The following is a 14,822-nucleotide window of genomic DNA, read 5'->3' on the forward strand; positions in this document are numbered from 1 at the left end:
TTCGTATCACAATTCAATACAATCTAAGAGTTGTTAATTAAAAATGCGTTATGATTCAATAAAAATTATTATTGGAATCGGATGTGTTAATGAATAGCTGGATACATAATAAACATACATACATACATAGAAGTTTATACATAGTTGTAATAAATGTAAATTTCCATATGTGGAATAATAAGAACTTCTTTGCACTTAGGGGTTAAGAAGGTGAGAAGGCGTATTTGGACCTCTTTTACAAAATTTTGGAGAGCTTTTTGGTTTTAAAACCAAAGGCGAATTACTTCAAAGATTTTTTTAGTCAAAAGACCTCTTGGCTTGCTTAACATTTCAGTGCAAATAAAGATGCTTAGACATGCGTTCTATCACTAATCTCGCATTACTTTCTGATAATAGTTCTAAAACTTACAACGCAAAAGTTCTTTCTAAACCCTGCAAATATCAGTTGCTACAACGCTAGCAAAATTAATATGCTAAATTTTGCTTAATTATTTACTTCTTTATCTGCATTTTACTACACCGAAAGAAGTGAAGCTAGTAAAATCAACAAATCAGGTTTGTTGTTTTTGAATTAACAATTATTCAGTAAATTTGATCGCAATATGTTTAATTCAATAGAGTTTTTTGGCAAAAGGACAAACTTGTATAGTTATTTCAACAAAAGAAAAACTGTTTGTGTCATGTTAACAATGTTATGTAAAAACAAGTAAAGGTGTCTAAGTTCGTGCGTAACCGAACATTATATACTCAGCGTGAGCTTCAATTGTACATTTCATTTCAGATAAATTATTTTTCTGTATTTTTTTTCACCGTCCGTTTAAAAAAAAAAAGTCTCCCCATTTCCTCTTACAATAAAACTTGATAAGTGAAATATGATTGATTCAAAACTATTTTTTTCTAAGTTATAGCTTTTCTAGTTTACGACCCTTTTAAATTTGTTTTATATCTAAGTTGCCGTGGTCTTAAACCGATCCCGTCCATGTTTACTAGAAATATTTTCTGTTATAAGAAAAATATGTGTACACAATTTCATTACGATATGTAAATTTTTCTTCGAGTCAAATTGCTTAGTCATAAAAGGAGCGGTGCCACCACACCCATTTTCAAAAATTTTAACGTTTTCCAATTTAATGTTATAATTCAATTTATAAAGTAAAATTCTATTGACACAAAGCTCTTTTTCGCTAATAATTAGCTTATTATTTTCGTCTGCGACCTTTTTAAAACTCTTTTATATAAAATTGGGCGTGGTCTTTGACCGATTTCGTCCATTTTTTCTAGAAATATTTCTTACTAAAGGAAAAATTTGTGTACCCAATTTTATTAAGATCCGTTAAGTTTTCTTCGAGTTATGGCTCCCGAAACATAGAAAATTGCTTAGTCATAAAAGGGGCGGTGCCACGCCCATTTTTTTTTTATTTTAAATTTTTCCTATTTATTGTTATAAATTCACTTGGGAAATGAAATAGCATTGATATGAAGCTCTTTTTTGCAAATATATAACTTATTTTATTCGTCCACGACCCTTTTAAACATCTTTTGAATAAAAGTGGGCGTAGTCCTTAACCGATTTCGTTAATTTCGTTAATTTTTCTTCAAAGCATTCCTTATAGTAAAGGCAACCTCTCTGGCGAATTTTGTTACGATAGGTTTAACGATTTTTGATTTATGATTAATAATATTTGTAATGTTGATTTTATCACAAGTGGGCGGTGCCACGCCCATTTCAAAATTTTTTTTCAAAGTTTTATCAAGAGTCTCAATATCAGTCCACATGTCAAATTTCAACATTCTAGGTGTTTTATTTACTAAATAATCAGGTTTTTTGTGTTTTCCAAAATGTTATATATATAAAAAGTGGACGTGGTTATCTCCGATTTCGTTCATTTTCAATACCAATCTATTCCGAGTCCAGATAAGCCCGTGTACCAAATTTGGTGAAGATATCTCAATATTTACTCAAGTTATCGTGTTAACGGACAGACAGACGGACGGACGGATATGGCTCAATCAAATTTTTTTTCGATACTGATGATTTTGATATATGGAAGTCTATATCTATCTCCATTAATTTATACGTGCACAACCAACCGTTAACCAATCAACGTTAATATACAGATGCTCAATCAATATAACTGATTTTTCTATTTTCTGTTAAAAGAACTGATTTCATTGGTAATTTCAACAACGACTGTCAATATCGTGCAAATGCATCAAGTAATCTAAAAGAGAAACTTACGCTCACTGCACGCACTACTTTGTTTTCATGACTATCATGCCACAGAATTCTCTGTAATATCAACAGCCACTGTTGTAGTTTTACAATTTTTATTGGTATTTTTAGGGTAACATTAACAATTGTATGTTAACACCAGGGCTAGGTGGCAATCGTGATACGATGGTAGCGTGCTACGCCTACCACATCGAAAATTCTGGTATCAAAGTCTGGAAAAAGCAACATGCAAAATATTTAGAAACAAGCACAGCTTCCGATTTCTTCTAGAACACAAGCGAAATTCTCGGATGCTCACGAGATTCTCGTATCTCGAAATACTCGTAATGCTCGCGAGCTTCTCAACATTCAATTTAGTCGCTTCATTGGCACTGTTCTATGCATTTCGGTGTATTTTACTTGTGGTGTTGTGGAATATTTGCTTTTGCCCCAGAAGAAATCGTAAGCTCTATATAAAACAGCCAATTCATCAATAAAACTTAATGTCAAGAGGCTTGCGAGCATTACGAGTATTTCGAGATTCGAGAATCTCGCGAGAAGACAAAACTCGCAAGAAATCTCTTCTCTAAAAGTTCGAGAAATCGTCAGCTCTAGAAACACGTTTTTTATTTGTACTTTTTTTTTCAACTGAGCTGGGGCTTCGTTTTGATTAGAGCTTACGATTTCTCGAACATGTTTGAGAAGAGATTTCTCGCGAGTCTCGCCTTCTCGCGAGATTCTCGAATCAGGATTAATCATCAGGCTCGTGAGATTCTATAATCTTGAATTACTCGTAAGGCTCGCGAGCTTCTCGACATTCACAATTAATCGATTCATTGGCTGTTTTATACATATCTTACGATTTCTTCTGGAGCACAAGCCAAAATGTCTTCAAAACCACAGGTGAAAAACCCCGAAATGTATAGAATATTGCCAATGCAGCGACTGAATTGAAAGTCGAGACACGAGAATCTCGCGAGAAGTCGAGTTCTCGATTTCTTGGGTCTCGAAAATCTCGCTTGTTTTCGAGAAGAAATTCTAAGCTCTAGTTTTGATGAACTGTTTTCGTTTTTTTTTTCGTTGATTTGACTATTAAACGATTAAATCAGAACCAGCAAGTTGATCCAAAAACTATTTGCGATAGATAAAAATTTACAGAAATATCGGCTGAATTAACCCGCTATTCGGGTTACTAGTTTTTTCTTTCAGTGTATATACTGCTTAGATAATACGGCACTGAAATTGTTGATTGGTTTTCCTTAGCGTCGACTTCACTTCTGCACATCAGGCCAATTTAGTCTCAATTACAAGCTAATGATATCGAAAGTTATTAACAAATAAATGCAATTTGAACGAAATTTAAAGCGTGGAGCGATTTCAATTAATTATATGCTATGTTCTGGAAAAATACAAATCGCTTTTGATTGCACCAATGCATAATTCCTGCAATGTTTTGTCTTTCATGATGGTAATGATAGTTAAATGGCTGAGTATTAAACTTAATGGCTGAACAAATGACAATAATTGCCATGTTGACAAGCCAATACAAAACATATGCACATGTACAAATTGCAGACTTAAATTTAATTTTTTTTTTTTTTTTTTGTCGTTTTTGTGTAGAAGTAAAAATATGATATAAAGTTAACAGATGGCACAATAATCAGTGAGTATTAAAGTTTGACCCTAAATCGACTTTAAAAAAAATTTAAGTTGTGTACATTTTAACATATGGCTTTATATAAATTATAATAAAATCATTAGAAAGCCAAACAGTTAATAATAAAAACATTTACCAAACTCTTGGTAATATTTTTTCAGCTTTTTTTGGATTGCCTGCATTGACATTCTTGTAAACAAGTTTGAAATTGTTGAAAAAGCTACCACATCATCATAAAGCTAATCAACAATTTTTCAGTTTTTAAGTTTAAGATTTCGGGGATAATTAAATTAATAACAACTGGTCTATTTAATGTATTTTAAGCAATCAATATTTTATTGAACAAATTTTACTTCTCAATTGTCTTAAGAGGGAGAGAAGGATTTTGGTCATAAAAAAATTCTAAACTTATTTCAACTTTAATTGTGAAATTCAAAAAAATCAAACCGAAATAATTTTAATATCGATTTCACACAGAAACTTAAACAATTTCGTGTAATGAAATAATTAAGTTTTCCTTTTCGCACAGGACCTTTTGCTTCATTAACGAATTTCTGTCAGCTGACCTAAAAATATTTTAATCTTTTTCCTCTTTAGCTTTAAGAAGAATGAAAATAAAATGCATGTATAACTATTCATAGATGTTACACCTAATCCAATATGTGCCTATTTTCAAAAAAGCTATTTATCGTTTACTACAAATCCTACAAAAACAAAAATTTTAATATTTTGATAATTGAGCCGCTCAGTGCACACATCGATTAACTCCATAAAACAAAAAGTTGAGAAACACGATGATGTAATGTATATCGTTTTTAAAAATTATTCTGATAATATGAATTCAAATATATAATGTAGAATGCATAAAACCAGTAAGGAAGGCTAAGTTCGAGTGTAACCGAACATTACATACTCAGCTGAGAGCGGTGGAGACAAAATAAGGGAAACTCACAATGTACTAAAAAGAACCTAGGGTAACCCTGGAATGTGTTTGTATGACATGGGTATCAAGTTAAAGGTATTAATGAGGGTTTTAAAAGGGAGTGGCCCTTATTTGTATATGTGAAGGCGTTTTCGAGATATCGACCAAAATGTGGACCAGGGTGACCCAGAACATCATCTGTCGGGTACCGCTAATTTATTTATATATGTAATACCACGAACAGTATTCCTGCCATGATTGCAAGCGCTTTTGATTTCGCCCGCAGAACTTTTTCATTTTCTTCTACTTAATATGGTAGGTGTCACACCCATTTTACAAAGTTTTTTCCAAAGTTATATTTTGCGTCAAAAAACCAATCCAACCACCATGTTTCATTCCTTTTTTCGTATTTGGTATAGAATTATGGCATTTTTTTCATTTTCCGATATCGAAAAAGTGGGCGTGGTCATAGTCGGATTTCGCCCATTGTTAATACCAAAATAAAGTGAGTTCAGATAAGTACGTGAACTAAGTTTTGTAAAGATATATCGATTTTTGCTCAAGTTATCGTATTAACGGCCGAGCGGAAATACAGACGGTCGACTGTGTATAAAAACTGGGCGTGGCTTCAACCGATTTCGCCCATTTCCACAGAAAACAGTTACCGGCATAGAAGCTATGCCTTCACAAGGATTGGTAAATTTTTGTTCGAATTATGGCTCTAAAAGTATTCTAGACAAATTAAATGAAAAAAGGCGGAGCCACGCCCATTTTGAAATTTTCTTTTATTTTTGTATTTTGTTGCACGGTATCATTACTGGAGTTGAATGTTGACATAATTTACTTATATACTGTAAAGATATTCATTTTCTTGTTAAAATTTGGGTTTTTAATTTTCTTTTTTTTGTAAGTGGGCGTATTCGTTATCAGATTTTGCTAATTTTTATTTAGCACACACATAGTAATAGTGTAATGTTCCTGCCAAATTTCATCATGATATCTTCAACGACTTCCAAATTACAGCTTGCAAAACTTTTAAATTACCTTCTTTTAAAAGTAGGCGGTTCCACGCCCATTGTCCAAAATTTTAATAATTTTCTATTCTGCGTCATAAAATCAACCAACCTACCAATTTTTATCGCTTTAACCGTCTTTGGTAATGAACTATCGCACTTTTTCGGTTTTTCAAAATTTTCTACATCGAAAAAGTGGGCGTGGTTATTGTCCGTTGTCGCTCATTTTAAATAGTGATCTGAGATGAGTGCCCAAGAACTTACATACCTTATTTCATTAAGATACCTCAAAATTTACTCAAGTTATCGTGTTTACGGACGGACGGACATTGCTAAATGAATTTCATTTTTTCGCCCAGATCATTTTGATTTATAGAAGTCTACATCTATCTCGATTAGTTTATGCCATTACGGATTACCGTTATGCGAACAAAATTAATATACTCTGTGAGCTCTGCTCAACTGAGTATAACAATTTACAAAAATATAGTGTATTTGAATAAAGTAGATAACCCTATAACTGCTATACTAACTACCGTTTGCATTGTGCTTCTTTTTATCAGTTTACCGATGCGATTTTGTTAGGAATATTATTGAGAGGGAGAGAGTATCTTCGGCTGTTTAAAAACAAATAAGCGTCGATGCACGGCCAGAGCAGATACAGCGCTACTGAAACGATTTACATTAGGGTATGGAGTTAATCGAAATGGCTTCTGAAATAAATTACTTATTATTCAATGGCCAAAAAAATTTGCCATTTAACGGGACTAATCTTTATTATTCAGGAAAGTTATTATAAATATAAAAAGTTATGACTATACCATACACTTAAATTTAAGATTTTTCAAAAAGTGGAGTTAGTCGATGTGTGCACTGAGCGGCTCAGTTGTCGATTTTTGTGAAACTATTGAAAATAATTAATTTTTGATTTTCATTTATTACATTGACAACACAATAATGGTATAATACAAAACTTGTATATTGTATGGAAGATTGAGTTCAATAAGGCTTTAATATATAAAATATAATTATTTTTTTAAGCCTCTGTCTGAAATTGGCATAAGTCAGAAAATAATTTTTTTTTTTTAATTTTCCAAATATTAGAAGCTCTTTGTCTTTTCTAGCCGTATTTCAGATAATTGAGTAGATTGAAACAAATGATAAAAATTGGAAAAAATAAGCAAATAAATGTTTCGTCTTATATGCCCATATCTGATGTCATTCATCCCTAATTCATCGCGTTTTTCACATTGTGCTTCCAGCGAAATTGGAGGGGAGGGTGAGGGCCCTCCACGTCCACTGCTGTCATAAATAAGAATACTGTCACATACATAACATGGCCCAGTCAACGTAGGCGAGGGATTTTATCCAGATTTCATTAAATCCTTTTCGATACTTGCCTTTGCACAATAAGTAGAGGATAGTAAGCAAATCTCGTTAAATTTAATTTAAATACTGCTGTGATAAGCTTTCCATGCTTTGAAGCCCTTATAAGAGATCTGAACCTAAATTGGTTTATATAACAATTTATTGTTTTAGTTATAGTTGAAGATATTTTTAAACAAATAACTATAATTATAGGTATTCAGTATTATTACGAACAAAAGTATTAAAAATTTGGGTTTTAACAGTTTTTTTTATAAACAACACGTTCAATGTATTTCCAATGGGAAACACAAAAATACTCTATCTCAAAAACTGTACTGAATTCGCTCTGTATTTGAAGGGATTCAAATTGTCTGGGTATGGATAAAAGACTTACTAACCTCAATCTCTGTATTTTGTGATCCATTTTGTTTATCGGCATTAAAATTATGGCCACCGCAGGTATGACGAATATGCTATGAAATTCCGCGCCCGATTTTTGTATTTTTTATTGTAATCACTTTTATTTCTCTTTTAATATTTGTTTGTAGCTACAAACAAAAACTAATAATTTTAAGTAATGCCAGGTGGGCTTGGCCGTTATGAAAATGTGTAAATATGTTGAGTGTTTTTTGTCTATTTGAAATTTGCCAAAGGATGGCGCAATACAAATACAACAAATACATACACACATCTTGCATGGAGAGGGACTAAAAACAATAACCCAATAAACTTTTGTGTTCTTTGCCAATTTAGGAACCATTGAAGGAATAAATATACCTATTCTTGAATATCAAATATTAGCTGTTTTTTGCATGTATATTCTCCTTCTTCTATGACCGAAACGGTTGTGTGTCTACTATTCATTGCAACTGATTCAGCTATAGGTTATACACTATGACAAACAGAGGTGCGAGTCTCGGCTATTCAGTACAAACCGTTTTGTAATAATAATGATTCCCAACGGTTTTACTCTCCAAAGCCCGCGAACCGACACGAGAGGCACATCCGCATGACGTACGAATTTGAAAAGCAGGGATTTATTGAGCGTCGATATCTAAAACTGCTTAGCTACAGAGAATTGTTAAACTCATCAGTTATGTCGTAGAATGAGAGAGGATCCCACAGATGAATACCAAAAACAAATCAAAGTTGCTATAAAAAATGCAACAAATATAGTAGATTCTAACATGGCACATAGATTGGTCCAAATGAACCCTTCGGCTCCTCCACTGCTTGCGCTACCAAAAATCCACAAGCCGGACACGCCAATGAGGCCCATCATTAATTTTAAATCGGCACCATGTTACAAACTGTCCAAATATTTAAAAACGATATTGATAGACACTCTGGAGCTAAGGAACGAATATGCAATAGCTAACACAACAGAACTAATAGAGAGACTCGAGACCGTAGAGCTAACAAGAAACAGCAAATTGGTATCTTTTGACATAAAAGATCTATACCCATCTATACCACTATCGGAGACTTTGGACATAGTTAGCTCAACAATAGTTCACAACACAAAAAACAAAGTGAAAAGTATGCAAATCACAAATACGCTAAGAACCACTTTACGTCAAAACTATTTTAAATTCAACAATAAAATATATAGACAAACAAACGGTCTTGGAATGGGAAGCCCCACATCAGCAATTCTTATGGAAGTGTTCATGCAAAATCTGGAAGAAAAGTACATACAGGAGCTGAATTCCAAATTAGGCGTGTCATTTTATGCTAGATACGTGGATGACATAATATGCGTTTTAACTACTAATAACGAAGAGCTCGTACTGGAGTACCTCAACAAACAGCACGGCAATATAAAATTTACAATGGAAACCGAAAAAGACGGAGGAATCAACTATCTAGACCTCACGATAAATATTGATAAAGAAGCCAAAAGATTTAACTATGACATATATAGAAAGTCAACGGCCACCGACACAATAATACACAATACCTCAAATCACCCTCAACATCATAAAAATGCAGCATTAAGGCACTTGGTACATAGACTTGAAAGAACACCTCTTACACGAGAGGCATATAAGAGAGAACTTGAGGTCATATATAATATCGCTGCAAACAACGGATATAAAAAAGCACTAGTAGATAAGCTCAGAAGGACAAATGGAGAACCAAAAAGAAATAATGAAAAAGAAAATAATAGCTGGACGACTATGACATATACTGGAAAAGCAACATATAAATTGGCAAATTTCTTTAAAAAATACAACATTAACACAGCATTCAAAACATCGAACAATCTAGGGCGAAAACTAAGAACTAACATTAACTCAGAGGATCCGTTTAGCAGCCACGGCGTATACAAGCTTACCTGCGGATGCCAGCATAGTTACATAGGACAAACAGGACGGCAAATAAGAACGAGGTTCAGAGAACATATTAGAGATTACAACAAAAAAATACGGAATCCAAACATTATACCCGAGTCTAACTTCGCGAATCACATGGTCGAGAATGAATGTTCCCCAGCAAACATCAATAAAACAGTTAGGGTTCTTCACATACAAGAAAAGGGCCGACGTCTTAACGTACTCGAAAACATGGAAATCTACAAACAGAAAACATTCGACGGTAGAATAATAAACGAACAGATAAACACCATTTCTGACACAATATTCGAGCCTTTAAAACTTGTTTACAGGAAACAACTTAATCACACAGGTACAACAGACAAACGCACAACAACAAATAAACACAAAACAATTAACACACCAAAACAAAAAACCGACAAAGAAGGTCAAACGACTAAAATCACAGATTTCTACCTACCCCAGTCAGCCACACAAATCGATTAGTAAACCACCCTCGGTTCTGAACGAACACACAACACATACACATAACTAAATATCCACAAGCATCAATTTGACAATACCTGCTCATATACCTACGAACTATAAATACAGGACAAATGACAACAACAGATCAGAACGAAAATCGACACTGATGATGGCACAACGCCGAAACCGGTTTGTCTCAAAACCAAATTTGACAAGGGATGACGGAAAATCGTTCCAATATACATCATTTATCCACCCTGTCGGAAAATCAACCAAACAAGATAAGTCAGTTATTGCTTGTCAGGCTTTTAACTTGAACGCGAACGGACTACTAACAATTTACAAGCGACGCCTACTGAAAATATATAAAGCAAAGGCGAGCATTTGGTTCAACAAACAATGCCTGGAATTGAATGTTACTCCGAAATTCGCAAAAATAACAATAAAGGCAAATACCAAATCTAGCAGGAAAACAGTTAGAAAAGCGGAAAAGGATTTTTTAAAATATGAGTTGGAAAGCTTATACTCGAAGAAGGATGAGATAAATGCCGAGTTATTATCTATCCATTTAAGATTGGCAGAACAACTACCTACGACTGTATTAATGGAATGCTTCGACCGCATTAAGACAGAGGTTGATCAGGAACTACAACAAAAATACAGGTCGCTGAACCGAAAATTGGACAAGCTGGCAGGACGACGAGAGGGTAACCAAAACCAAAACACTCACCAGTTTCATGACAAGTTCGTTAACCTCACAACAGTGGCCATTACCAAGGAAGAGGCACAACTTCTCGAAAAGGGCCTGAAGCACAATATCATGGACCAGAATACAGTAAGGAAAACGGAGCAAGCGATTGTAGATGCGGAGATCGCAATATCATTGATACCACAGGAAGAACAGGAGCACGCAAGACACATGTGCAGGGAAATCATAAGAAAGGAGGTGAAAGCACAGGAACGACAAAAACCGAATACAGAGGAGAAAACAATAAAGAATCTACGGCATAAACTAAGGAAAAACAATATTGTCACAACGAAAGCGGACAAAGGAAACACCACTGTGCTAATCGAAAAAGAGCAATATATATCCAAAACCGAGGATCTCATAGAGGAAATGAAATGTCGTAGAATGAGAGAGGATCCCACAGATGAATACCAAAAACAAATCAAAGTTGCTATAAAAAATGCAACAAATATAGTAGATTCTAACATGGCACATAGATTGGTCCAAATGAACCCTTCGGCTCCTCCACTGCTTGCGCTACCAAAAATCCACAAGCCGGACACGCCAATGAGGCCCATCATTAATTTTAAATCGGCACCATGTTACAAACTGTCCAAATATTTAAAAACGATATTGATAGACACTCTGGAGCTAAGGAACGAATATGCAATAGCTAACACAACAGAACTAATAGAGAGACTCGAGACCGTAGAGCTAACAAGAAACAGCAAATTGGTATCTTTTGACATAAAAGATCTATACCCATCTATACCACTATCGGAGACTTTGGACATAGTTAGCTCAACAATAGTTCACAACACAAAAAACAAAGTGAAAAGTATGCAAATCACAAATACGCTAAGAACCACTTTACGTCAAAACTATTTTAAATTCAACAATAAAATATATAGACAAACAAACGGTCTTGGAATGGGAAGCCCCACATCAGCAATTCTTATGGAAGTGTTCATGCAAAATCTGGAAGAAAAGTACATACAGGAGCTGAATTCCAAATTAGGCGTGTCATTTTATGCTAGATACGTGGATGATATAATATGCGTTTTAACTACTAATAACGAAGAGCTCGTACTGGAGTACCTCAACAAACAGCACGGCAATATAAAATTTACAATGGAAACCGAAAAAGACGGAGGAATCAACTATCTAGACCTCACGATAAATATTGATAAAGAAGCCAAAAGATTTAACTATGACATATATAGAAAGTCAACGGCCACCGACACAATAATACACAATACCTCAAATCACCCTCAACATCATAAAAATGCAGCATTAAGGCACTTGGTACATAGACTTGAAAGAACACCTCTTACACGAGAGGCATATAAGAGAGAACTTGAGGTCATATATAATATCGCTGCAAACAACGGATATAAAAAAGCACTAGTAGATAAGCTCAGAAGGACAAATGGAGAACCAAAAAGAAATAATGAAAAAGAAAATAATAGCTGGACGACTATGACATATACTGGAAAAGCAACATATAAATTGGCAAATTTCTTTAAAAAAAAAAAAAAAAAAAAAATACAACATTAACACAGCATTCAAAACATCGAACAATCTAGGGCGAAAACTAAGAACTAACATTAACTCAGAGGATCCGTTTAGCAGCCACGGCGTATACAAGCTTACCTGCGGTTGCCAGCATAGTTACATAGGACAAACAGGACGGCAAATAAGAACGAGGTTCAGAGAACATATTAGAGATTACAACAAAAAAATACGGAATCCAAACATTATACCCGAGTCTAACTTCGCGAATCACATGGTCGAGAATGAATGTTCCCCAGCAAACATCAATAAAACAGTTAGGGTTCTTCACATACAAGAAAAGGGCCGACGTCTTAACGTACTCGAAAACATGGAAATCTACAAACAGAAAACATTCGACGGTAGAATAATAAACGAACAGATAAACACCATTTCTGACACAATATTCGAGCCTTTAAAACTTGTTTACAGGAAACAACTTAATCACACAGGTACAACAGACAAACGCACAACAACAAATAAACACAAAACAATTAACACACCAAAACAAAAAACCGACAAAGAAGGTCAAACGACTAAAATCACAGATTTCTACCTACCCCAGTCAGCCACACAAATCGATTAGTAAACCACCCTCGGTTCTGAACGAACACACAACACATACACATAACTAAATATCCACAAGCATCAATTTGACAATACCTGCTCATATACCTACGAACTATAAATACAGGACAAATGACAACAACAGATCAGAACGAAAATCGACACTGATGATGGCACAACGCCGAAACCGGTTTGTCTCAAAACCAAATTTGACAAGGGATGACGGAAAATCGTTCCAATATACATCATTAAGTAAAACACTTTTAAGGAAGGTAAAGTACTACTGACACATAAATAGTTAGAAAAGCATAATAATCGGGTTAGTAGGATTAATGAGATGCCAATTATTAAGAGAAGAAAGAGTGGATTCGGTAATGCTAAAAAGTCATTCCGAACTATCAGTTATACTTGAACGAGAGTTATAACCCTGACACAGACTGCGGAAGGCCTAATCTAATTCAAAACTTCTTCTACATTATTTCAGGAAAAGGGGCTTAAAATGTCTTGTTGGCCGAAAAGAAACATTAAAGTTAACTTCGCTTAGTACAAAAGTTCTAGAATCCAAGCCGTTCACTAATTTCATCACAAAAATTACTCCAAGCATCTCTCTACGACTTGAAAGGGTAGAAAGAGTAATAAGTTTTAGCCGTTTGGTATAAAGGGGAAGATTATACAAGGAATCCCATTGAAAATCCCTTAACGCAAAAGTAAAATCTATTTTTGAATTGATTCTAGCGTGATTTTGTAGCGAATTCTTTACCACTGCTACGAGTCTTCAAAACCCGCCGCTAGATGAGTCTCCTAAATAATACTTAAGGGATGATAAGCGTTTTTTACACGCCAATGTAGATGTACATACATGTAAAAAAAAATACGGCTATTACTTTTCAAATAACTGTTGATGACATTCTCAAACAAAAAGGCGCAATTATCAAATTGAGAAAGCCCAAATAGATATAAAACATTAGCGGAACGAAATGGAATCGAGAAAGAATGAGCTAAATATGAAAAAGCATTATTTTATTACATAACATAAGTAGCTGGTATTTGGCTCATCGAACTAAAACAGATCTACATTAGTGATGCCAGTGAAATTACCCACAGAAATTAAAAAAACTCCCAAATTTCCCATATCTCAAATAAAAAATTCCCATAGGATTTTAAGTTGTTACTTCTTTGGTTGGACGTTGTGGCACCGCCCTGCCCTGAAGTGGACGAATTAAGCTGGCTTTTTTTTTTGTTTTTGCCGAGTTTCTGATGGGTTTGCAAAGCGTTGAGATCTACACCTGTTCAACTACAGAAGCGATATTATCAGCTGAGTGTAATGCTTAAATTAATAGAAAAGAAACATACAAACATTACATTCATTATTAAGAGAGATGAGAACAGTCTTTTTTATACAAAACGGGGAATCCTAGCAATCAAATATGTTTCAGTGATAGTGGAAAAGATGCATTACACGCCTTACAAAATACATTGTACGGATCGTCCGTCAGAGATTCCAACCATCCAGCGTCCATTTCCTCCGCCTCACAACTTTTTGGAAACGTCTTTTCTTTGCAGCGGACATAAGAATGTGATGAAATATTGCAAATTATGTCTGCTGTCTTGCGGCCACCGTGGTGTGATGGTAGCGTGCTCCGCCTACCACACCTTATGCCCTGGGTTCACACCCCGGGCAAAGCAACATCAAAATTTTAGAAATAAGGTTTTTCAATTAGAAGAAAAATTTTCTAAGCGGGGTCGCCCCTCGGCAGTGTTTGGCAAGCGCTCCGGGTGTATTTCTGCCATGAAAAGCTCTCAGTGAAAACTCATCTTCCTTGCAGATGCCGTTCGGAGTCGGCATAAAACATGTAGGTCCCGTCCGGCCAATTTGTAGGGAAAATCAAGTTGAGCACGACGCCAATTGGAAGAGAAGCTCGGCCTTAGATCTCTTCGGAGGTTATCGCGCTTTACATTTATTTTTTTTTTTTTTATGTCTTCTAAAAAATTCGTATATTT

The 14,822-nt window shown here is 34.7% G+C and overlaps 1 protein-coding gene across 4 annotated transcripts in view; it reads left to right on the top strand.

The window, feature by feature from the left end:
* The window catches only part of Tet (Ten-Eleven Translocation (TET) family protein), an 841,485-nt gene that overhangs the window by 715,487 nt on the left and 111,176 nt on the right, over positions 1–14,822 (top strand). The gene's annotated exons all lie outside the window — the stretch shown is intronic.

This window comes from Eurosta solidaginis, chromosome 5, assembly GCF_040869045.1.
Source record: "Eurosta solidaginis isolate ZX-2024a chromosome 5, ASM4086904v1, whole genome shotgun sequence".
Taxonomy (NCBI): Eukaryota; Metazoa; Arthropoda; class Insecta; order Diptera; family Tephritidae; genus Eurosta; species Eurosta solidaginis.